The sequence below is a fragment of a genome, unplaced genomic scaffold (genome assembly GCF_019419815.1).
Source record: "Pyrus x bretschneideri cultivar Hongxiangsu unplaced genomic scaffold, Pyrus_bretschneideri_v1 Contig28, whole genome shotgun sequence".
Classification (NCBI taxonomy): Eukaryota; Viridiplantae; Streptophyta; class Magnoliopsida; order Rosales; family Rosaceae; genus Pyrus; species Pyrus x bretschneideri.
In genome coordinates this window covers 3,356,938-3,381,590 of record NW_025999590.1, presented here as the reverse complement: position 1 = coordinate 3,381,590, position 24,653 = coordinate 3,356,938, and the positions used below count along the sequence as shown (strand labels likewise).

Below are 24,653 nucleotides of genomic sequence, written 5' to 3'. Positions count from 1 at the left end.
TGTTGGGGCCTCATTAATTTGGAGTAGGATTATCTCCTCTCTAATTTGGAGTAGGATTATCTCCCCTCATATTCTCATCTCTCATTATCTCCCCCCTATTCTCATCCCCCTTTCTCCCCTTTTGTCACAAAATGGTTTATGTCTTTTTCTGGCTATTAAAAAATTAACACAAAGCGTTAACGTGATTTAATCGTAACCATTCAAATAAGAGAAGAGGAAAAGAAATAGAGATCAGGAAGGAAGAGAATCCTACTTCTATTAATTTAAGTCCTTTTTTGCATGTTTGGTTGCTAGAAAAGAGTACAAAGACTACATCATCTCATGTACCTCATTTTATATATGAAATCAGCATTGATTTTGCTAGAAAAGAGTGCAAGGCTCTCTGACGTTTTTGCATTATCCTAAACGCTTCTGTATTCTATATTTTAATTCGGTCACATATATACAGTTTTTGTATAATGTTACTGTTTTGTTTCCTATAGCTCGGGAGCATCACAATTCGACTTTTACGATTGTACATGTACACTTTTTATTTATATCGCACAAGGATCATAAGACCAACTATGGAAATTGATATAATATCTAGATGCTTTAAATTTATATAGCTTATACATTCACATGATTTATATATGTATTAAGTGCGTATAAGTATGAGAAGTAAACAATTTTCATAAAAATAAAAATGATAAAGAAAATCTTTCCAACTAAAAAAGGGAAAGAAAACAAAATTTAATTAAACTAAGTGGTTTTAAAATGATGGAAAACGTTTTTAGAGAAAATATTTTTGGATTCCAAAAGCATTTAAAGTACATTATGTAAGAAGCATCAATTATGTGCTTCTTCAAGGAAGCACTTTAAGTGCTTTTCCAAGATTTACTTGCATATTTACTAAAAATTGGTTCTAAAAATATTTTTACCAAAAACACTTTCAGTTATTTTAAAATTACATCCAAACGAGCCATAACCTATCAAAGATTGGTTACTAACCATAAAGGTGCATTATGCAACCGGGACCAATAACGAATCTTGGGGCAACTAAAATGCCTAATACTCTTATTTGTGAAGTAAAATACTCCAAAGTCACATCCGGTTGAGTCGTAACATGAGTAATCAAAGGAAAAATAAATACTGTTTCTTTCTACCTTCTGAATACGGGGGTACGATATACGGCGGAATGGTGGTTGCTCACAAATAATATCCGATCACCAAGTTCAACAACCTCCATCCATTGTGGACCACCATCAAAATCGCATTCCAGTTTGAACACTCGAAATCCTTTAGTCTTTGGGTGGCTTAGTGTAACTAAAGGCCTTTCCAAGCATGCCCTTATACCAAGGATCGGCTAGTAAACACGTTTCTTATTTAGGCTTTTATGCAGAGTTTACCTTATGAAAAATCATAAATAACTCCATAGATGCAGAATCTTTTGGTAGGTGAACGAAATCACAGCCATTGTAATGTTCTACTCTTGATCCATCATATTCAACGAATTTGTACCAATTGGACGTCTCCACCTTCATTAGCCACAGACCAGGTCAATGAGGTCATAGTCTAAGATGATAAGCTGCCTACGTCGTACCAAAATCGCAGGAGATAAGTTGATCTTGTCCAATCTTAGTCTTAGCTAGGGGGTGTCTACTCCTACCCCGACTCTGACCCTAAGACCATCTTCAATTTTTGGCCTAAAATTAAAAATTTTTAACCAAGAAAATTTAGGTTTTAACCCATAAACAATATTTCTGCTCCCACCATTCTGGGCTAAAATTTTAGCCTCAGATTATTAAAAAATAAATTTAGATTAATTTTTTACTAAAAGTGACTTTTTTTTAAAATAAAAATTTATACAGACTATCCTAATTTAATTTTATGAACATTTTAACCTAAAAATATTTAGATTCTGACAAATACTGAAAAATCACTAACCGACACAATGAAACTCGTTAAATATTATGAAAAAAGATGAAACAAATGAAAGATTTTTTTTTTAATTATTTTAGCCGTTAGATTTAAATTTGGACAGTTAAATTTTTTTTTTTTACCGTTGCATTTCATTAAATTAGATCTTAACCGTTGGATTCAATGAATTGATAAATATAAAATTAAATAAAATATACATATATGCTGGGCCAGACCACTAATCCTAGGCTAAATTTGGCTTCCATTTGAGTTTTAGGTTTTATGCCATATTTTTACCTTGGGTTGAGTTGAGTTTTTTTTTTTTTTTTGGGGGGGTGGGGGGGGGGGGGAATAGAAGTGGAAAGGTTGGAGAATGTCGAAATAACAAAAACAAAGCGTCAAAAAAGGGTTTAGGACAAGTCCAGTGTTTAAGCAGCTGGTGATCCGCTATCAGTAATTGTAGTACATACGTCACATTTGTAGAGTCCAAGTTTTAGGAAGGGGATCTTCGGATCACTTCCATTAAATCCACTCAATCAATGAATATGAGTCCTTAAAATTTGATTCAACGGGTAAAAACATAAAGCCCTTTTAAAAATTATAATAACTTTAGCCGTTAGATCAAATTTCAAAGATCCGGATTAATTGATTTGGTGGATTTGATGGAAGGGATCCGTAGAAGATCTCTTTCCCAAGTTTTACACCCATTCGCAGGGTCACTAGGACCCACATCCTCTTCACTCCTCAATTGGAAATCTGGAATTCAATTCAACCTTGTTCAAGTAGATGTGTTATTATTGTCTCCTTAAAAACATTGTTAAATTCCATCTCTTATTACGATTTTGATTGTTCTTTTATTACGATTTTATCCACCATAACATATGGCGGAATGGTGGTTGCTCACAAATAATACCCGATCACCAAGTTCAACAACCTCCATCCATTGTGGACCACCATCAATATCACACTCCAATTTGAACACTCAAAATCCTTTAGTCTTAGGTGGCTCAGTGTAACTAAAGGTCTTTCCAAGCATGACCTTATGCCAAGGATCGGCTACTAAACACGTTTCTTGTTGAGGCTTGTATGCATAGTCTGCCTCATGCAAAATCATAAACAGCTCCATTAGACACAGAATCTTTTGCTACGTGAACGAAATCACGACCAATTTAATGTTCAGTCCATTTCCACCTAATCCACGTAATTCGGGATTCAGACCATTGAAATTTGATCTAGCAGTTAAAAACATGATGCTCATTTAAAAGTTATAATAACTTTAATCGTTATATTAAATTTCAAGGACACGAATTCATTGATTTGATGGAAGGGATCTGAAAAGGATCATTTTCCCAAGTTTTACACCCATTGGCAGGGTCACTGGGACCTACCTCCTCTTCACTCCTCAATTGAAATTTTGGAATTCAATTCAACCTTGTTCAAGTAGTTATGGAATTATTGTCTCCTTAAAAACATTGTTAAATTTCATCTCCTATTACGATTTTGACTGTTCTCTTGTAACGATTTTCACCATTATAACACACGTGCTAACTTGGAGAGATTTTAGAAAATATAACGAGAACAATATCCAAAACCATGCCAACTTAAAAATCTTTGTTTATTTGTGAGCAACCACCATTCCACCATATGTTATGATAGATAAAATCGTAATCAAAATCGTAATAAAAGAACAATCAAAATCGTTATATGTTTAAAAATCACTCCAAGTTAGCACGTGTGTTATGATGGATAAAATCGTAATAAAAGAACAATCAAAATCTAGGAGATGGAATTTAACAATGTTTTTAAGGAGACAATAATACCATATCTACTTGAACAAGATTGAATTGAATTCCATATTTCCAATTGAGGAGTGAAGAGGAGGTGGGTCCTAGTGACCCTGCCAATGGGTGTAAAACTTGGGAAAGGGATCTTCTGCGGATCCCTTCCATCAAATCCACCAAATCAATTAATCCGAATCTTTGAAATTTAATCTAATGGCTAAAGTTATTATAATTTTTAAAAGGGCTTTATATTTTTAGCCGTTGGATCAAATTTCAAGGACTCATATTCATTGATTGAGTGGATTTAATGGAAGTGATCCGAAGATCCCCTTCCTAAAACTTGGACTCCACAAATGTGACGCCTGTACTACAATTGCTGATGGCGGATCACCAGCTGCTTAGACATCGGACTTGTCCTAAACCCTTTTTTGACGCTTCGTTTTTGTTGTTTAGACATTCTCCAACCCTAGGCTAAAACTCAAATTTGCACTTCTATTCCCCCCAAAAACTCAACCCAACCAAAGGCTAAAATATGGCCTAAAACCTAAAACTCAAATGGAAGACAAATTTAGCCCAGGATTAGTAAATTCATTGAATCCAACAGTTAAGATCTAATTTAATGAAATTCAAAGGTTAAAAAAAAAAAAAAATTTAACTGTCCAAATTAAATCTAACAGCTAAAATAATTAAAAAAAAAAATCTTTCATTTGTTTCATATTTTTTCATATTGTTTAACGAGTTTCATTGTATCGGTTAGTGATTTTTCAGTATTTGTCATAATCTAAATATTTTTAGGTTAAAATGTTCATAAAATTAAATTAGGATAGTCTATATAAATTTTTATTTTTTAAAAAAGTTACTTTAAGTAAAAAATTAATCTAAATTCATTTTTTAATAATCTAGGGCTAAAATTGTAGCCCAGAATGATGGGAGCAGAAATATTGTTTATGGGTTAAAACCTAAATTTTCTTGGTTAAAATTTTTTAATTTTAGGCCAAAAATTGAAGATGGTCTTAGGGTCAGAGTCGGGTTAGGAGTAGGCACCCCCTAGCTAAGACTAAGATTGGACAAGATCATCTTATCTCCTCTGATTTTGGCACGATGTAGGCAGCTTAACTCCTCAGACTATGACCTCATTGATCTGGTCTGTGGCTGATGCATGTGGAGACTCCAATTGGTACAAATTCGTTGAATATGATGGATCAAGAGTAGAGCATTACAATGGTTGTGATTTCATTCACCTACCAAAAGATTCTGCATCTATGGAGTTATTTATGATTTTTCATAAAGCAGACTCTGCATAAAAGCCCAAACAAGAAACGTGTTTAATAGCCGATCCTTGGCATAAGGGCATGCTAGGAAAGGCCTTTAGTTACACTGAGTCACCCAAAGACTAAAGGATTTCGAGTGTTCAAACTAGAATGCGATTTCTATCCATCATAACACGTGCCAACTTAAATTGAAGTTGGTATTAATCTTTGCTTAACCAAACCAATAGCATAAACAAAGATTTTTTTTTATAAACCATAAACAATAGTAACCATATCGAAAGTAAAATCTAATAAACAATAGCGATTTGAGAAATTGAAATTATAGATATATACAGAGGACGCACCTGTAGAAGTTAAACGTAGAAACACAATTTCATCAATGTTGAAGATTCGCATTGTCAGGGCACAATTCGACCCCAAAAATTTTCACACTGCTCGTTCTCTGCTTGGTCATGCTTGGAGAAGGCATGCTTGCCTCCTAGTTATCAACATATCCCTTTCTCTTGCACCATATCGTATTGAACCAAAACTAAGTAAAACTTTAATCTCTATCACATTTAGCCAAAATCGAATTGTTAAAAAACATACTTATTCATAATTACACTTTAATTGCAGAATAATCACGGTATCATTTCAATAAATGGAATTAAATTTTAATATCTTTACATAGAAATCGAGAGACATACAAATCCTGGAATTGAGGAATGGCTGGTCATCCAAGTCGAGCCGGCGACCGACATATCGTTCTCTAGAGAAAGCTTCCGGCGGGCTCTGCGTCAGTGATGAGTTCTTGTGTGGGTGCCGGACAGAAGACGGTTGCGATTTCGAAGAAGAGGGTGGGCGGGGCTTTGGAGCGAGAAATGAGTAGTTTGGAGATTTCAGAGAAACCGCCGAAGGAAGCGAATGGGTGAGACTGGGTGGGTTGGTGGTAGTTAAAACCATACTTTAAATGTCTGTGGTAATATTGGATATTCTACAACGAATCTTTTATGTCCGTGATGAATTAACTGTGATAAATGTGGTGTTGTTTTGTAATGGATGGTGACAACTGACAAGGCCGAGCCTTCTCTTCTCTCTTTTTCCAACCCGAAGTGCATTGATGTGAATAAAGCAGCAGAAAATAAAAACAACAAAATAGCACGTACTGAGAAGTCCTGGTTGGTCGATCAATAACGTGATTTCGTTGCACGCATGCATGTACTGCATTGATATGCCATACCAAATCCTTAATCCCTCGTCGTATATGTTACATAGACACCACCAACTTCGTGATAACTTTAAATGAGTGTCATTACATCCCATTACTCTCACCCACCAACCTTCTCTCATAGTTTAATTGCAAAACCTACCGAGTTGAGAAATGAAAACCCTAAAACCTTGCGCTTCTCTAACACTATATAATAACACTACCACCTTTCTAATTCTAAATCATTTCATACTTCCTTGAGACCCTCATCTTTTCCCAATTCATTTTGCATCTTCACGCCTCACTCTCTCTCCCATTTCAATTCCTCCTAACTCTCGTCCTCCAAGGATATACTTCCTTCCGAAACACAAGAGGCTTTAGCATCATTTTCCGACTATGAAAAGGCATTGTATCCCATATTTGAAATGTTGTAATTGCTTCTGTTGATCCTAGACTTTATAATTTGTAATTTTATTTTAAGATTTATGTATAAGATTTGCTAGTGTGATAAGAGACTTAAAGTTGGTGAAAAAAAAAAGCAGAGCACAAAAATAACGAATGAAGGATTAATGGTATGCGGACTCTTTTAGGATCCTTTCTGATATGTCGACGACAATAGTCAGGAAGAAGAGCAATTGCTAAACCGGTGAGTTAACCGAAAATCAGATTCACCACAGCGATGGTTTGCTTCCATATCTTTCAATGTGTATTAATTGGGTTGTTTATTTTAATTATTCCAGCTGTCGCAGCCATAACATCCTACATATATCACCTTCATATCATGATTCCATTTGTGATTTTGGATTTAATTATAGTGGGGATCATTCATCGATATGGGGCAAGAATCACCCGAAGGTAGTCGAGTTCTTAGGAATCGAATACTTCAAGAGAAGTAATTGAGGTATTTTTATGGGCTTTAGGACTCTACTTACAAAATATCATTGACCCCGAATGCATAATTTGCCTCTTCACCCTAGTGAACTGTTCGTATTACCTGAATTCTTTTGTCCTGTTTTTGAGACATACTAAAGTTCTAATTTTTCTGGAATTTGCACTAGAAATAAATGTCGTTATTTTAGTACATTTTTAGAAAATTGATTGATAGTGGCAAAAAACTTAAAGGTTACGAACATGGATTATTTGGTCTATCAATTACAACTTGTATCTCTGTTGTTTTGTTTAATAGTCATCAGTAAATTGTGATAGAGTGGATTGATGATCCGCAGACTGTTTTTTCTTTTTTACTCATATTTGTCTTCATCCCTACTAGGCGATTCGCCGAACGTATTTGGAATTAGGTGAAAACATAAGTCTACACAGTTTCCTAATGACTTTTAAACAACCCCTTGTTGACATTAATTATTTGAATCTATTGAACATGATTTAATTAAAATATGCATCGAGATTTATTTAATTAAAAGGGATCCAAACTACAAGCCCAAAGTAGGAAGTGAACTAACAGACGCATGGGACAAAGCCCATGGCGTCAAACTCTATAAGGAGGTGTGGCATGGGTTACCATAAATGTCCATGCGTTTTCTCATATACCCCTAATGCTATTGTGAATGCAATTAGTTTTGAACCTCAGAAGGAAAAAAAAAATAGAGAAGGAGAAAACCCTAGCAGAAAGCCTCCTACTGTACTGCGGATTCTATTGGTTTTAGTGAGTGATCTTATTAGCACAATCAAATGGTTCTCTCTATCATCCGTCGTTCGTGTATAAGTATGGATACTCTTAAAGGCAGACTACTTGGAGAGCTTTCATTGATTAATCAAGAAGAGGAAAAACATAAGCACAAAAATGATCCTACGAAGTGGTGCACACATGGCTAAGGATTAAGTTTATCTCTTCACCATCTTCTTTCTTGTATTATTGAATGAAAACCAAATGGATATGCAATTGAGATTACATATTATGTTTATTTATTTATTTTTCACTGTGTATTTAATTATTCGGTTAAATAAAAATCGCAATTATATGCCCAAAATCCCAATAGCCCCCTCACGAGTATCCTCACACAAGGGCACAAGAGAAACCATTTTCCACATCAAGAACTGGTCAAGCCATATATTATACCGGAACCAACACCAAACCAATGTTCAGTCATTGAAGTCAACGCCAATTTTTTTTAGGCCAAATTGTTCAGTCAATACTCTTTAAATTGGAGTTAGCACAACTTTTTGAAGGCTCGTGACTTGTCGAGGGAAGATTTTCTTGGCTGATAACGTAGCAAAGATTTTGGAGGCATCAAATCCTAAAATCTATCCGAATCGAGGCATCAAAACCTCGATCAGACTATATTTGCCATCGCTACTTCTATTGAATTAGAAGCTGATTCTTATGAGAGTGCTTTATATCCAAATGATGTCAACTTAATTGCCTAGTTATCTGATCTATTTCAATTCATATCGGAGTAGGATTCTCTTCCCTCTAAATTTACTCCTCTCCTCTCTTTTTTAACTTTCCTCTTTTTCTTTTTTTTTTTCTTTTTTATTTATAAAAAATTCAACACAAGGTGTTAACATAGGTTAATCGCAAGCGTCCAAATAGAACGGGACTAAATGAAAAGAAAAATGGAAGAGTAGAGAATCGGGTCTATTCATATATATATATATATATATGTGTGTGTGTGTGTGTGTGTGTGTGTGTTTGTTTAACCTAGACGCCTAGTGCATGCCTTGTCGCGTTGCCTCCCACTTCTGTCGTTTTAGTAACTACGTACGCTAATGCGTCAGATTCGGGCAGCATTCCATGCGGTAGGAATCCCCACATGACGTTCTAATTAACAACTAATTCTTTAATTAAGGCCTAAAGGCAGGGAATCACCTTGCAGCCAATCTCATGAACTGAAGGATCATTAATTTGTTTTTGTTTAATATGGTTAATTTAAATCGAAAAATTCTTATATGGTGGTTTGTCAATGTGTCCTTGTATCGTATCTCCATTGGATGGCACTAAATCCTCCATGACATTGATAGAACCTATATCATTTATAATGTTCATTGATAAATTTAGATGGTCCACCCTCATCTTACAATAATCCATATGCCATTTGGAAATTCACATTATAGGGAAGCCATAGTCACCCTCCCCTACCATCGATTTATAGTTATATGATTTGTATGCATATATATATATATATATATATGTGTGTGTGTGTGTATGTAATTAGTTGTACTCAGGTGTTAAGTAGCGTCAACGAATTGTGAAAACATGCAAAAGCAAAAGAAAAAACCGGTGTAAAAAGACCATAAAACCAACTTCAATAGTTGACTTAAAGCTTAAAATTTGCAGTTGTAGTGGCATAGAATACATAAAGAATCTCACTTTTAAAAAATTCTTCTTAGCATTTCTCACTTTTCAGTGGATAACAATATGTATTTCTATATGCTTTCCACAGAGTAATTTAGTATGAACTCTTTGGATTGTTTGCCAATTTTGTGCCACCAGTAATACTAATCAAGTCCAATGATTGGCACAAAGGTATTGCATCAGCCCACTTTTCTCCTTCTTAATTTTCTTTTTCACCCTCACATATTCACATACGTCTGAACCTAACTTTGGTCACGAATTTACTCATGCCTCGTTATGTTTTGAGTGGGTAACATATGGTTAATATGTCTCACTTCTAATTCAGAACCATAACATAAAAGGGAAAGAATCACAGGAAGAAGAAATAAAAGGAGAAGTTTTGAAAGGAAGAAAGCTCTTGTATATTTGATAGTTGTTTTTAGGCTTTTTAGCCAAAATTGTCATTAAGATATGCATAACTCTTCACTATGGTCTCTGAAATTTAAAACAAATAGAATTAGTCCCTGAGTTTGTCCACTATCAATCATTTTGGCCATTGCATGAAAAATCTTCATTAAATAAGGCTAAAATGACAAAAATATCCTCAATTTTTGTCAAATCATTTGGCCCATTGTTTATTAAATTGAGGGTATTTTTGTCATTTTGGTCCTTATTCATTATAATTTTTCATGGAAGGACCAAAATAATTGATGGTGGACAAACTCAGGGATCACTTCTATTTTCAAATCTCAGGGACCAAAGTGATGAGTTATGCAAATCTCAGGGGCCATTGTAATTAAAAAGGACTGTTTTTATCATGGATAATGATTGTGTCCCCCACTTTAACATCATGTAAAGATTATATCTGCAAAAAATCAATCAATTTGGATTTCGTTTAATCATTCATCTGCGTTAGGTTTTAATAACAAGTAGTATCCTTAGAAAAAGCCCTACATTTGTTTTATGCATATATATGGCTAAACAATCTCTAAATTGAATGATTTTTTGCACATATGATCTTTAGATAATGTTAAAGTGAATGAGTTCATATTATGATGTTCAGACGGTAACAATTCGTTAATCGTAATTGAGGGGACAATCAAGTCCCCTATGAGAGTACAAAAACATTATCTTTTTGTTATTACAACTGAATGAGTTTAATTTAAAACAATAATATAAGGTCCTTATATAACCTTTTCCAACAATGCTTAACATTTAAGCTAATAGGTGCTGACATGGCACTTAGTGACTTATGGTTAATACTACTATAAGTTAATAAAAAGAGTAATGCTATTGCGAGGCACAATAAAAAGAAATGTTAAGAAAGATTATATACGTGTACCACATGATATGGCAAATTAATGATATGTATAATTAACATTTATATGAGATAAGTTTATTAATTGATGTAGTATGTATCTAGTACTTGTCACATCATGTAATACAAAAAGGTGATACAAAATGTGATTTCTTTAGCCTTTTTCTAATAAAAAACAAGTACATACTTACAATTTTGGGTGAAATAATAACCAACATGTTGATATTCCATCCAAAGCAAACAATATGTCACTAACGTTGGAAAACTGCATGGTTCCGCCACCAAAAAATGGCAATCACAATTGTCTGTTAGGGTGGGGCTCCTATGTTCCATGCTTTGCAGATACCCAACAATAAAATCCTATGTAGTGGGGTTTACGTAGAAATATTTGACAAACACTAGATTGGTTGAAGAATATTTGTACTCATCACTTATTTATAAATGTTGGATTAGTTTAAATTTTGAGATCTGTGTAGTGGATGAACATAAATTTTAAAATTTAACCGTATTCAATAATAACAAATATGATGGTGAACATTACCATCACTTAAAAGTAATGAGCAAAAATAAACATCCAGTCGTTGAAATAATGACATAAATAAGTTAGGAAGTTGATTCTCTTCCAAAAAAAAAAAAAAAAGGGGTTTAGGGAGTTGGCTCATCGTCTCCTTTCCCACGCATTACATTACCCATGCAAATTAAAATGGAGGTGGTAGAATTTCACTAGTGGGATCATTATCTAATTAAGAATCTTAAAATTTGGAATCCAACAGCCTAATGAGATTCCCATGCATAGGGTACTCCCATTTGTTTAAGATTCCCTTCTTTTATTCTTATTCAGAGAATTTGCAAAAGGATATAATTCGAAGGGTGAATATTATTGTTTCATCCTCCTCCTATAATTCCTTTCATATTTTGATTCTTCTGGTGTTTTGCTTCTTGAATCGTTAATCGGTTGTTTCGGTGGAATTTGTTTCTCTTTAGTTATTGGGATGGTTAAGAATTTCCTTTCCAGTGGATTTCAGTTTTTTGGGTTAGGCATACATGCATGCTGAAAAAATTATTGCAATGCCATGACAAGTGGTCAAATAAATGTCAAAAGTTGGTCGGTTGTCGCTTTAATGCTACTTATCACTTAATATCTGTTAGATTTAATTGTTGTAATGTTGGATCATTTATTTTCAATTATCAAATGCTATACATTATTAAAGAAAAATTGTATTAAGCGAGGGAATTATAATAAGAATTTGGCCACGAAAAATTTGTGACGTGTCTCCAAAACGTTACTATCAATCTTTCAACAAGTTCCGCTTACGTCGGACACTCAGCCTATAAATAACAGCAGCTCACTCCCAACACTCAACACTCGAGAGAGAGCCTCTCATTCACACCCACTGTCTGGGTTCTCACTTTCTCTCTCTACTTTCTCGCTCGTCGATGACGCTCCGTCAAGCGCTTGCTAAGCGCTCATTTGGCACCACCAGAGTGTCCCTAGCGCCACCACCGTCGTCGGTTATGGCAGATCACCAAACCATCGTGTCTCCGAATGCTGCCCAGGTGAATTACCACAAGGAGTATCTGACCTCGACGGACACCCTTCGGAAAGGATTTTTCCGCCGAGTCCTCCACCGCCAGTTGACATCGAAGCTCCCGGAATTCCTGACCGTTCCGGTTGGGGAGAAGCTCCAGGAAAAGTTGAAAGGCATCAATATTAGCGGTGATCAGCTCTACTCGGCGGTCTCTGCCCTCCGCCTCCAGATCGGGACCCCACAGTCGAGCTTCCGTTCAAAATCTCGGTTCGCAACGTGAAGAAGATTCTGTGGCTTTCTCAGTTGGAGAAGCTGAGGGAGATTCAGGAAACTTCCTTTTCACGATCGGAGTTCGTTCGGATTTGCAGCGAAGGATGCGAGAGCGAAGAGTAAGGTGTTGAGTTTGCGAAGATGATGGACGAGTCCGTAAACGTTATCGTTTCGGGAAACGTAGTGTTTCTCCTGCCGGAGTAGGTAACTTCTTATTCTTTCCTGCTTTTATATAGATTCTGTTTCTATTATTGTTTGTGATCTGGTAAAATTACGGAATTGACCTTTAGGTCTTGGGTTGAAGAATACCGTGGGTTTTTTCGTTAAACCTCCCTTAATTAAATCATTTTATACATCAAATATTTAATAACGAAATTAATATTTACTAAATTATCATACGTCAATTGGGCGAATATATTTTTTGTACTAATAAAGATAGATATAACTGTTAACTGATGGGGAATCCGTTATCCGGTGGGTATGGTTATGAATAATACCCGATGGTTAATTTACGGTCATGGATATGGTTAATTTTCGTGGTTATGGGGATGGATATAGCATTTCCGTTCCTAAACCGATCCTTTGCCATCCCCACACGTACCCTTCTTTTTTTTTGTTGGTGCTTCTTCGTCCACCTTACAATTTGGTGTTTCTTCATTTATGCTTCTTTTTTAATGTAATTTATAGGTACTGGTCCACCTTATTTCATTTGATGCTTCTTCAACATTTAATTGTTTAATCCTAATTCACTTTGTTCAGGTTTTATTGAATTACAATATGGGTTTGCAGTTCAGAGTCGATTTGGGGATTTTAAAAGTGGTGGACATGCACAAACAAGAAGGCAGAATTTTCAAGGCTTGGGCAAATGAGGTAAGACTATCATAATTTTCCCGAAGAGAACCAAGATGGTGTTCCCTAGAAGATAACCAAGAAGGTAATTCAACCACGCACTGTTTGTTTGATCTCTTACTCACCATTTGCCCAGCTTTCTTTTGTTGTGTTTTTGTTTTTTAATTTTAAACTTCATATACTTAATGTTGTGAGTTATCTCATGGACATGCACAAACAAGAACATAGCCTTGGCCTCTTCTAAGAGAACGTAATCCACACGCACAAGAGAACCAAGTCTTCTCATAAATATGTTCTACTATACATTAGCTTTCTTTGTTCTGTTAATTGGTACTTTTTATCTATTTGTATTGTTCTTTTTTATTTCTCACTATTTTTTTTTTTTTTTGCATAATCGGCGTATTATTTTGATTAAAAAAAAATTGCATATTATATGGGGTTTTATGCGGTTGATAAGATGTTTGATTGGTTTCTTTGTAACCAAAAATTGTTTTCCCTTGGCCCTTTATGATGGAACGCGGCTCCTTCTTTTTCAAGGCAGTCTTCGAATATGGTCTGAGGTGACCGTGGTGTGCAAATTACTAAGACTCTGAGACAGCGACGATTGGGATGAAGATCATAAATGCTCAAGTATATATGTCGACAACTTGGCATTGTAAGTCTATATAATTTCCAATTTGTATTACTGATAAACTATATATACCAAATGTTATTAGGAATTAAATTAAATATAAACTACATGGGGATAGAGAAAGCGATCTAGAGGGAGAGCCAAAATATACTTGGAGACAATAAAAAACTACACAAATTTGTGACAAGTTGACGAGTAAATGATTCTTTGTTTTGCATTTTTTCCCTTGGTAAGCTATGTCTAAAACTTTATTCATTTTATTGTTGGATTGAAGAATAAAGATCATTGTCTTCTGTCAAGCAACTTTTTCTTAATACTGATTGCCAACCAGTTTGTAATAATAATTGGATAGTTTAATTTCTCTTAGTTCAATTTTAGATGTTCTCCATAGTAAGTGTGCACACCATTTTTCTAGCTATAAATTTGTATATGATTTGCTATGTATTTTTTTTATATATGAAAAAAGCCTTTTCTGAATGCAATATGAATTACATGGTATGTGGACAAAATTCTATGTAGGTGTAAAAGACTTTTGGCTTGCGATACTGAATAAGGATTGCTTGGCTGAGGAACTTGAAGATTCAAGACCTTTTTTCGGTTCTCTTTTCCATTTTGTTGGTGTTTGGAATGATTCATTTTTATTATTTTTCTTCTAAATGCGTAACAATCGGTAATCTAATTGTATCATTGCTTTATGTTAATTCAAGATTTTAGAATAATTAAGGTAGTCATCTCTAATGTTTTTATTTCATTGTCAATATCAATTAAAATATTATGTACAAATCTTTAAAATGCAATGCAATATCTATGACAAGTGATTTGGTCACACATAAATGAGTGTAGTGGGGCAGAATTTAAGCTTGGCTGCTCAAATAGTATTTCTCCAAGTTGAATGAAATTTGCATTCTATTGAGAATAATAACACATCTACAATGGTGTCAGTTCCATGCTTGCAGTAAAGACAATACAAGAAAAATCAAAGCAATCCCATAAGAAAAAAACTGTGAAGAAAGCTACAAATGATGCATTTTCCTTTGGATATGACTTTTTTTTTTCTTCTTATTTTTTTGTCAATGTATGTGCATTTTAATTACTACATACTATAATGCAATTTACACCGCAACTCATATTCTCATTCAAAAACTCTATTTGCAATTATGGAAACAAGCATTAGTGTTGTGGCGCTATTGAATTGACAAAGCAGTTTGCAGGTGGAATGAGAAAGTGTAACATATATGTCAAGAAAAAATAGTATATATTATATCATGAAGCCACATACTTATCAACTCATTTTTAGCAAATTTTAATAAGATAAACGCAAGGAAAAGATGATACAAATGAAATATCTTGGGTCCTTGCTGTATTTCTTCCTTTATTCATTACTAGTCTTTTCTAACGTGCTTTCATACGTGCAAAGGGTCTTTTTTTCTTCTCATACATTTTACATGCGAGTTAATTATGTTTTATTTCCTTTTATTTTCAATGTATGATATATTTTATTTTAAGATGCAATATGAGAAAAAAAAAATAGTTAGCACAACACATCTTAAGGAGCACGTAGCACCTGTGATAAAAAATATCTCTCACATAAAAAGGTAGGAACATACAAAATACTACCTTTTTATAGTACGAACACCTTTGTATAGGTGTCAGCTCTTCCCTTGGCAGGTCTACTTACTGTTTTTTATAGTAGTCTGGGCAAGTACTTAATGTTTTCATCTACTTTTCTTTTATTTATATCTACTTACTATTGTTCATAAACTTTAGGTAGGAATTTGCTTTCAAAATCCCATGTTTGACAGTTGCATAAATAACATTTAAATCATTATTTTACGCAAAATGAAAACGAAAAACATGACAACTTTTTAGGATATACATGGTAAAGAAAAAGTTCATCTTTGCACAATACATTTAAAATAAATCTTCACAATTATAATGGAAAAAAAACTAATGCAAAATCTTCACAATTACATTTAACATTTCTTACCATTTAATTTTGTAAACATGATAATGTCTTAAAAAGTTATCATGTTTTTCGTTTTCACTGTGCGTAACATTTAAATCATTACTTTACGCAAAGTGAAAACGAAAAACTTAACGACTTTTTAAGACATGCATGGTAATGAAAAAGTTCATCTTTGCGCAATACATTTAAAATATATCTTGACAATTACAATGAAAAAAACTAACGCAATACAACTTTAGGGACGCGTAACGCCTGTGATCTAGAAATGTCTCTTGCACGCACATTAGTGCGTACGGAGAGGCTAGTAAATAATAATGAGAATTGTTATTATTATTGTTATTTTCATATGAACTTCTGTTTCGAGCTTTCTTATATTTTATTTTTATTAGTAGTGAAATTATTAAAATATTTTTAAGATGCCACGTAAGCTTTTCAAGGGGACCCCAATTTTCTTTTTAACATTTTAACATTTATTTTACTAATTAAGAATAATACTTATTTTTACCGTCGCAAACGGAACTCAAATCAAAATTTTAACGGACACGTTATACTTAAAATTGTGAAAAATTTAACTGTTAACCGATGAGACTAAGAGAGAACTTTGTGCAGTGTGCGCCACTGCCCTGTCTTGTCTGTCTGAGGGCTTCATGCCGACCAAAGACATCAATCAATTCTTTTTCATTATTTTAATTACACTCTTCTCTCTCCTACTACCTCTCTCTATCTCAATTATTTACACAAAATTGCAATTGTATATGAATATATATATATATATGCACATATATATATGTGTGTGTGTATATATATATCAATGCATAATTGTTTCGGCCCAAAATAATGTTGTTGGGCCGAGCAGAAGGTTGCGCTCGGCTCAAGGGTGTGTCAAAGGCTATGGGCCGAGTAAATAAGTCTCGGGCCAGTTGGCAGGGTCGGTTAAGTGCTATCCAAAGAAGCAGTCCAGATAAACAGAAAAGGGTCGTGCAAGTCCTGGAGCGACCAGGATTCCCGGCCGGCAAAGAATAAAGCCTCGAAAAGGGGAAAGTTCAAAGCCCTAGTGGGAGTAGGCTTATTCGAGGTAGAATTGAAACGGGACAAGTACTCCCAATCCAGATAAGGATGCAATTCAAGGAATGAGGTGCTATAAATACAAGAAATCATGCAACGAGAAAGGACCTTCAATTCAGCATACAATTGCCCTGCGCAAAACCTCTCAATACCTTGAGATTTTTCCTTTTTCTTTTTCTGCCGACACACCTTCAGTTTAGATAAACAGCACTGTGGAGGCACCCGGCGAGCACCTTCAGTTTGGATAAACAGCACTGCTGCCGCAGAATCAACTGACCGAGAAGCACCTTCAGTTTGGATAAACAGCACTGCGTCGAGGCCGGCCGGTTACCTATCTAAGTCTCGGCCGAGAAGGGTTTTCGAGCCGTTGTTGGTAGAGGTCACCTTGCTAGCCTTCCAGGCATAGTTAGGTGTTACGAATTGTGTTACTCGGCGTACTGGACGCCGAGTGATTTTATGATTGGATACTCGCGAGTAAGTTTCAGGGTTTGGCATTCCGACGGCCGAGCTACATTTACCATCAAGACATACATCACATTTGAGTACCTGTGCCCATATAGTTTGGTCTCTATTCGACGTGCTTATACTCTCACGAATATAATCACAGTAACCGAATCAGGCTCCGACGATTGGTGAACTCCGCAGAATTAGTAGCCTTGTCTTCAGGATATAGAACCCAGAGACCGAGAGTGTTCCTTCCTCGGTCGCAATCGCAAGATAGTGAAGTCAACGACGCGCTCAACGCGACATCAACCAATTTTACTCCTCTGTCAAGCTCGGCTGACGAGTTGGCACGCCCCGCATTCAATCGAAGGACATAGTTAGCTTATTAGTTACTCGACCTGCGCGCCACGTAGGTTTTGTAATTTTTAGGTTTAACATTTTGGCACGCCCAGTGGGACCATTGTGCTAAACCTTCGGAGTTCATGACCATTGAGACACGGTCTGTAAAGAAGAAAACAATCATGGGCAAGTCAACAGCTGACTTACCAGTGCAAGGCCTTGGGCAGGATTTGCACCCTGCAGGAAATCTGATCATTGTTGCGCCGCCTGAGGCCACAAGCGCGACACACCGAGATAATGAAATCTATCTCGGCGGACAACCTCGCAACTCAGAGATCCCTAACCAAACAGCCGGCATGTTCGTGGAAGGAATAGTAGAAGATTGCGACGACGATGGTGGGGAGGGTTCTGATCCACCGACTAGGACGTTTTTTCGGAGACGACTTGATGAACAATATCAACAGGTCGAGCAGTTGATTGGTCAAAAGATGAATGATTTATTGGAAGCAATACGAAGTAACAACGACACATAGACCAGGATGCTTGAATTGTTGGTTAGTAAAGCCTTCGAAGATGGCCAGGTCGGCCAGCCTTGGCAGCTTTCTACAAATGTTCCGATGCAAGCCGAAAAAGGGTCCGCCTGGCCACAACCAATCATCTTGGATAAAAGAGGTGGACCAGGCAATAGATCCGAGGGACCAAACCAGGGAGAAGAAGCCGCCTCTGTAAACATGACCGAAGTTCAGAGAATGATTGACTCAGCCCTAAAGATGGGGCCGAAGTTCCCAAAATTCATCCATCCATACCCGGTTTATGTGGAAAGGTTGGAATACCCGCGAGGTTTAAGATCCCTGATTTCAGTCTTTTCGCCGGGGAATCGTCTTTATCTTCATTAGAACACGTGGCTCGGTTCACAGCGCAGTGTGAAGACGTCAATAGTGACTTCTATAAATTACGGCTGTTTAATTTTTCACTAACAGGCTCCACTTTCGCTTGGTACATTAATCTCGCACCCAACTCCGTGCAGAGTTGGGAAGAGTTAGTCGAGAAGTTCCATGAACAATTCTATCGGCCAGGGATGGAAATGTCTGTATCATCATTGGCCAGGATGGCTCAAGCGACCGATGAATCTCCAATGGAATACCTAAAAAGGTTTAAGTCGGCCAGGAATTGGTGCCGAGTACCTCTCCCCGAAGGGGAATTCGTTAGGATCGCCCTCAACAGATTGGATGTGGAATACAAAAAGAAGTTTCTGGGGGCAAACATCCGAGATATGTACGAACTTGCTCAACACGTTGAACAGTATGATTATCTGCTCCGAGAAGAAAAAATATCGAAGTCACCATCTCGGGGGACATTGTATAAGAACCCCACGGTTAGCTACGCATTGGCCGAAAGCGAGGACCCTCAGTATGCTAGTGTGGATACGGCCGAGATAGTAATAGATAAACCTTACGTCTGCAAGGCTTTGGCTCAAGTGAGTTCCAAAGACACCAAAACCCGTTCGGCCGCCAAAGAAATGAGTAAGTCGTCGAAAGTATACACTTTCGATATCACCAAAGTCGATGCAATTTTCGATCAATTATTGGCAGCAAAGATCATCAAGCTTCAGCTGGGACAATGGGACATACTATTCCTAAGGCCGATGAATTGAAGGGAAAGATATACTGCAAGTACCATAATTCTAACAAGCATGCAACCAATAATTGTGTTGTATTCCGAGACACAATTCAAAATTGGATCGAGAAAGGAAAGTTGAAATTTTCGGAAAAACAGATGGCGGTCGACGTCAATCCCTTCCCTTCGACAACGATTGGTATGGTGGATGCCCATCTTCCTAAAAACAAAGGAAAAGCCGAATACGTGCCGGTGCAGCATATCCGTAAACGGAATAGTCAAACGAGACTAAAGCTTGATTTATTTTCAAATGCACCACCTACGGAACGCTCGGGGCCACCCACCGATGAGACTATAACAGGGTTGGGTTCCGACGAAACTCATGAATCAAAGGTTTTATGCGACCATTGTAAAACACCAGTTGAACCTGGGAAAAAGACATCTTCGACACCCTCCACGGCCCCTACAACATCACAAAGGGGACTTGGTAAAGGTCCACGACGTCAAGTGTTTGATAGACTCGGCCCACAAGTACGGTCGAAAGACCAGGCCCCAGTCAGGCGGCGTCTCGACTTCGACGCACCTTTTTATAATGAGGATTATTACTCGCGCAATACCAGCAGTTCGGGTTCACCAGCTGATCGCAAAACTTTCAAACCACCCAGGACATCGAATCAACGCTGGTACAGTTACAATTCTCCAACCGACCTATATACGGCGTTGTCTAAATCTCAAAAAACGCCGTCGTCAACGGATAGATTGCATGGCTCGACGACGAGAAGCGCAGACCAGCCCTGCCAACCAGTGGCAACCGAAAAAGGCCGTGGAAAGCATTAGTGAATGGCCATCCCCGACTATCATGACCGAGTTGGTCGAAGGGAGAAAAGTAGCAGCTCCCGGCTTTGAGAAACGTATCAAGCTCCTTCTCCAGCCTAGGGAGACGAGAGCTCATCTCGACCATTTTAGACAAGCGGCCGAAAGGAAACTTTCCCCGTTACCACCACGCGAGCCGATCATCAAGATACGACGCAATTTACACCCTCCATTCCTCAGTGAATCCCTGGAGTACATGCGAGAGTTTCAAAAGAAATATTCCGCCAATGACTTGTACGGACTACCCAAGGCGTGCCAGGAAGCCCTCGACCTAGCTTTAACTTGCCCGGATGCCGAGCAAATTATCCAGAAAACTTCCGACCCAGCGATTAAAGCTAGATTCCAACATATACGAGAGGCTCGGGTCCTTGGCTTTGAGGTCGACCCTTACACAGATATTGACGCCGCCGAATTACCCTTTTCACTCGAAGACCTTCAGCATTTGCGCTATCATTTTGAAGTTTTCTCGGCGGTATCTCTCTTCGGCCTCACGGCCGACGAGGAAAAATGGATAGCACGGTTGGATACATATCTAGACACGAAAAACGTCCGTATCGCCGATGAAGAACGAGTTCGTATAACTCAAGATCAACATAAATCTTCAGCAGTAAACATAGTCGAGGAAAATAGCCAAGACAGACTCGACTTGGTCAACACGCCTCAGATGCCGGTTCATACCGAAGCACACAAAAGTTCGATTGAGGATATTCTGTCGACTAATACTGGGGTTACTTTTACGAAAGACGACGACCACGATCCGATGGGTCCCTCGGTCCTCAAACATATGGAGATCAGTATGGTCCACGTCCTACCAGCTGAATTCTAACCAAGTACCCACTAGTCAAATTTCTTGGACGGGGACGTGGTTGCCGAGGAAGCAACACAAGTAGATTTCGTCGCAAACGACGACGACAGGAAAGTCCGAAACGGGGACAACCTTAAGGCGGCTTTGGCCGAACTGCTTCCTCGTTCCCCTTCGGTTAATCTCCAACACCTGAAGCAGTTGTACGTCACGGATCACATCGAAGGGTTTCCCATTTCTAAAATGTTTGTCGATTGTGGGGCCACAGTCAACATTATGCCGATGTCCGTCATGAAGGCTTTACGCCGTTCTGATAATGAACTCATTCCGTTAGGTATCACTATGAGCAGCTTCGTTGGTGACAAGTCTCAGACAAAATGAGTGCTCCCGTTGGAAGTCAGCATTGCCGGCCGTCAACACATGACGGCATTCTTTATAATTGACTCCAAGACCGACTATAAAGCATTACTTGGCTGCGATTGGATCCACCAAACCATTTGCATTCCTTCATCATTATACCAAGTCCTCATCTTTTGGGATGGCAAATCGGTCGTAGTCCACCCAACCGATAACCAACCATTTGAAACCAACATGATTCAGGCTCGCTATTACGATGATCACGTCGGCTACATCACCCTTCAAAGCCTTAATGAGGATGGGCGGCCGACAAGAATTTCGGTACAGAAAGTGATTGAGGTCGGCACCGAGACTGTCCAACAGGATTCGACGAGACTTAGCTTGGCAGATTTAGTCACCAATACTGATGATTGATAACACCAAGCAAGCACGGCGTCAGGCCGCGGTTTCATCTACAATGGAACATCTGCTGGCCCATTGGTACGCCATTACCAAGCACCCAAATTCCGGCATCAATTTAATCGAATTTTTGGCCGAAGTAGATAACGGCCCCGTTCTATCTTTTGATAAAGTTCAGGCCGCACCAGCCGAACTCGAAGACCATCGGCCCCAGGTTAAGGACCCATTAGAAGAAGTTAATGTAGGTACGGCCGATGATCCTCGAACATTGTTTATCAGCGCGCAACTCCCACCGTCCATGAAGGCCGAACTCCGTAAGATACTCCAGGAATTTAGAGATTGCTTCGCGTGGAGCTACCATGAAATGCCAGGCCTCGATCGAAACCTTGTAGAGCATGAGCTACGCATCAAGGACGGGTGTAAGCCTTTTCGACAACCCCCTCGCGGATTTTCGACTGAGGTACAACTCGGCATTAAAGAAGAATTAGTTCAGCTTCTAAAAGACGGGTTTATTAGGACTGCTCGGTACGTCGAATGGTTGGCTAATATCATCCCATTGTTGAAGAAAAACGGTGCCCTTCGCATTTGCATCGATTTCCGTAATCTAAATCTGGCCACTCCCAAGGATGAATATACAATGCTAATCTCAGACTTGCTAATTGATGCCGCGGCTAATCATGAACTGCTACCTTTTATAGACGGCCATGCGGGTTACAACCAGATTTTCATCGCCGAAGCCGACGTCCACAAGATGGCTTTCCGCTGCCCTGGGGCACTTGATACTTACGAATGGGTAGTCATGCCATTCGGCCTCAAGAATGCAGGCGCCACATACCAACGAGCCATGAATATGATATTCCACGACTTAATCGGTACAATCGTCGAAGTTTATATCGATGATGTGGTGGTAAAGTCTAAACGTCGCCAAACGCACCTGGATGATCTGCGGCAAGCGTTCCTTCGCATGCGCAAGAATAATCTCAAAATGAACCCGACCAAGTGTGCTTTCGGTGTTTCGGCCGGTAATTTCCTAGGATTTCTGGTGCATCATCGCGGCATCGAAGTCGACGAAAATAAAGCCCGCGCCATCATTAGCGCCCTACCTCCGACAACAAAGAAACAGCTCCAGTCGTTACTCGGGCAGATAAATTTCCTCCGCCGCTTCATCGCCAATTCGGCCGGTAAGATGAAGGCATTCTCCACGCTCCTTAAACTCAAGGATACTGACAAATTTGAATGGCGCGAAGAGCATCAAACTGCATTCACGCAAATCAAGGTGGCCCTTTCCACCCCACCCGTGCTAGTTCCACCTTGTCGCGACAAACCCCTTAAATTATACATTTCAGTAGCCGCTGAATCCATTGGTTGTCTCCTCGCGCAAGATAACAATGTAGGGCGTGAGCAAGCTATCATTTATCTTAGCCGAAATCTGAATTCACCAGAGCTCAATTACTCACCTGTCGAAAAACTTTGCTTAGCTTTGTTTTTTGCCGCATCTAAGCTTCGGCATTACATGCTCCCATCAGTTACGCAGGTCATCGCCCAAACAGACGTAATTCGTTACATGCTCACTCGGCCCTTCGTCAAAGGCCGAATCGGGAAATGGACGCTCGCCTTATCCGAGTTTAGCCTCCAGTACGTACCCCAAAAGGCCGTCAAGGGGCAAGCTCTCGCCGACTTCTTGGCCCAACACCCTTCCCCTTATGGTTTTAAGGGAGGCGACGTCGACATCAGTTTAGTCACCACACGCGATAATCATTGGACTATGCATTTTGATGGTTCCAATATTTCGACCTCGGCGGGTGTCGGTATTGCAATTCAGTCGCCTGACCACTGCCGATGGTATTTTTCTCTCAAGTTGGATTTCGGCTGCACAAATAATCAGGCCGAATATGAAGCCCTCATTATCGGGCCTCCACGTTTTACACGATCTACAGGCCTCCTGCGTTCTCATCCTTGGTGATTCCAAACTTGTGATTAACCAATTGAACGACATGTTTCGTTGCATGAGTTGTACTTTAGCGCCCTATCACATGGTCGATACCTACCTGGCCGAGTCATTCGAACGGATCACATTTGAACATTTCACGTATTCACAACACAGACGCCGACGAACTCACCCAGATCGCCTCCGGAGCACAACTCACGGGGGGCAAGCTAGGCCGAATTGCAGCCACAAGTCTGCGATCGTACCCAGCCTTGATCAATCGGCAAACTCTCCAGCGTGAACACGTAATACGCACAAGGGTGATGTCGCTCCCATCCCTACTAGAACGGGGAGACCCAGTAGAAGTATGTGCCGTCGAAGTGGAACCAGATGATTGGAGAAAGACGATGTTGCGATACCTCGATAACCCCAATGGGAAACACGACCGGAGAACAAAGGTCCTCGCCACGAATTACGTGTCATACCAAAATGAGTTACACCGCAAAGGTGAGGACGGGTTACTATTATTATGCCTCGGCCCACACGAGGCTGCCCAAGCAATGGCCGAGGTACACGAAGGAATTTGTGAGGCACACCAATCTGGACGAAAGATGTGCTGGTTGCTTCGACGACACGGTTATTTTTGGCCAAGTATATTAAAAGATTGCATCGAATATGCACGAAGATGCATATCATGCCAAATTCATGGACCCGTGCAGAGAGCCCCAGCTAAATTACTCCACTCGGTTACTAAACCATGGCCGTTCAGGGGATGGGCAATAGACGTAATTGGCAAAATCACGCCATCATTAGGGGCGGCAAAACACGCGTGGATAATTGT

At 38.6% G+C, this 24,653-nt stretch overlaps 1 pseudogene; it reads left to right on the top strand.

Moving 5' to 3' along the window:
• The first annotated feature begins 12,181 nt into the window (after nucleotides 1-12,181).
• LOC125479123 overlaps nucleotides 12,182-24,653 on the top strand; it is a 34,184-nt pseudogene continuing 21,712 nt past the window's right edge.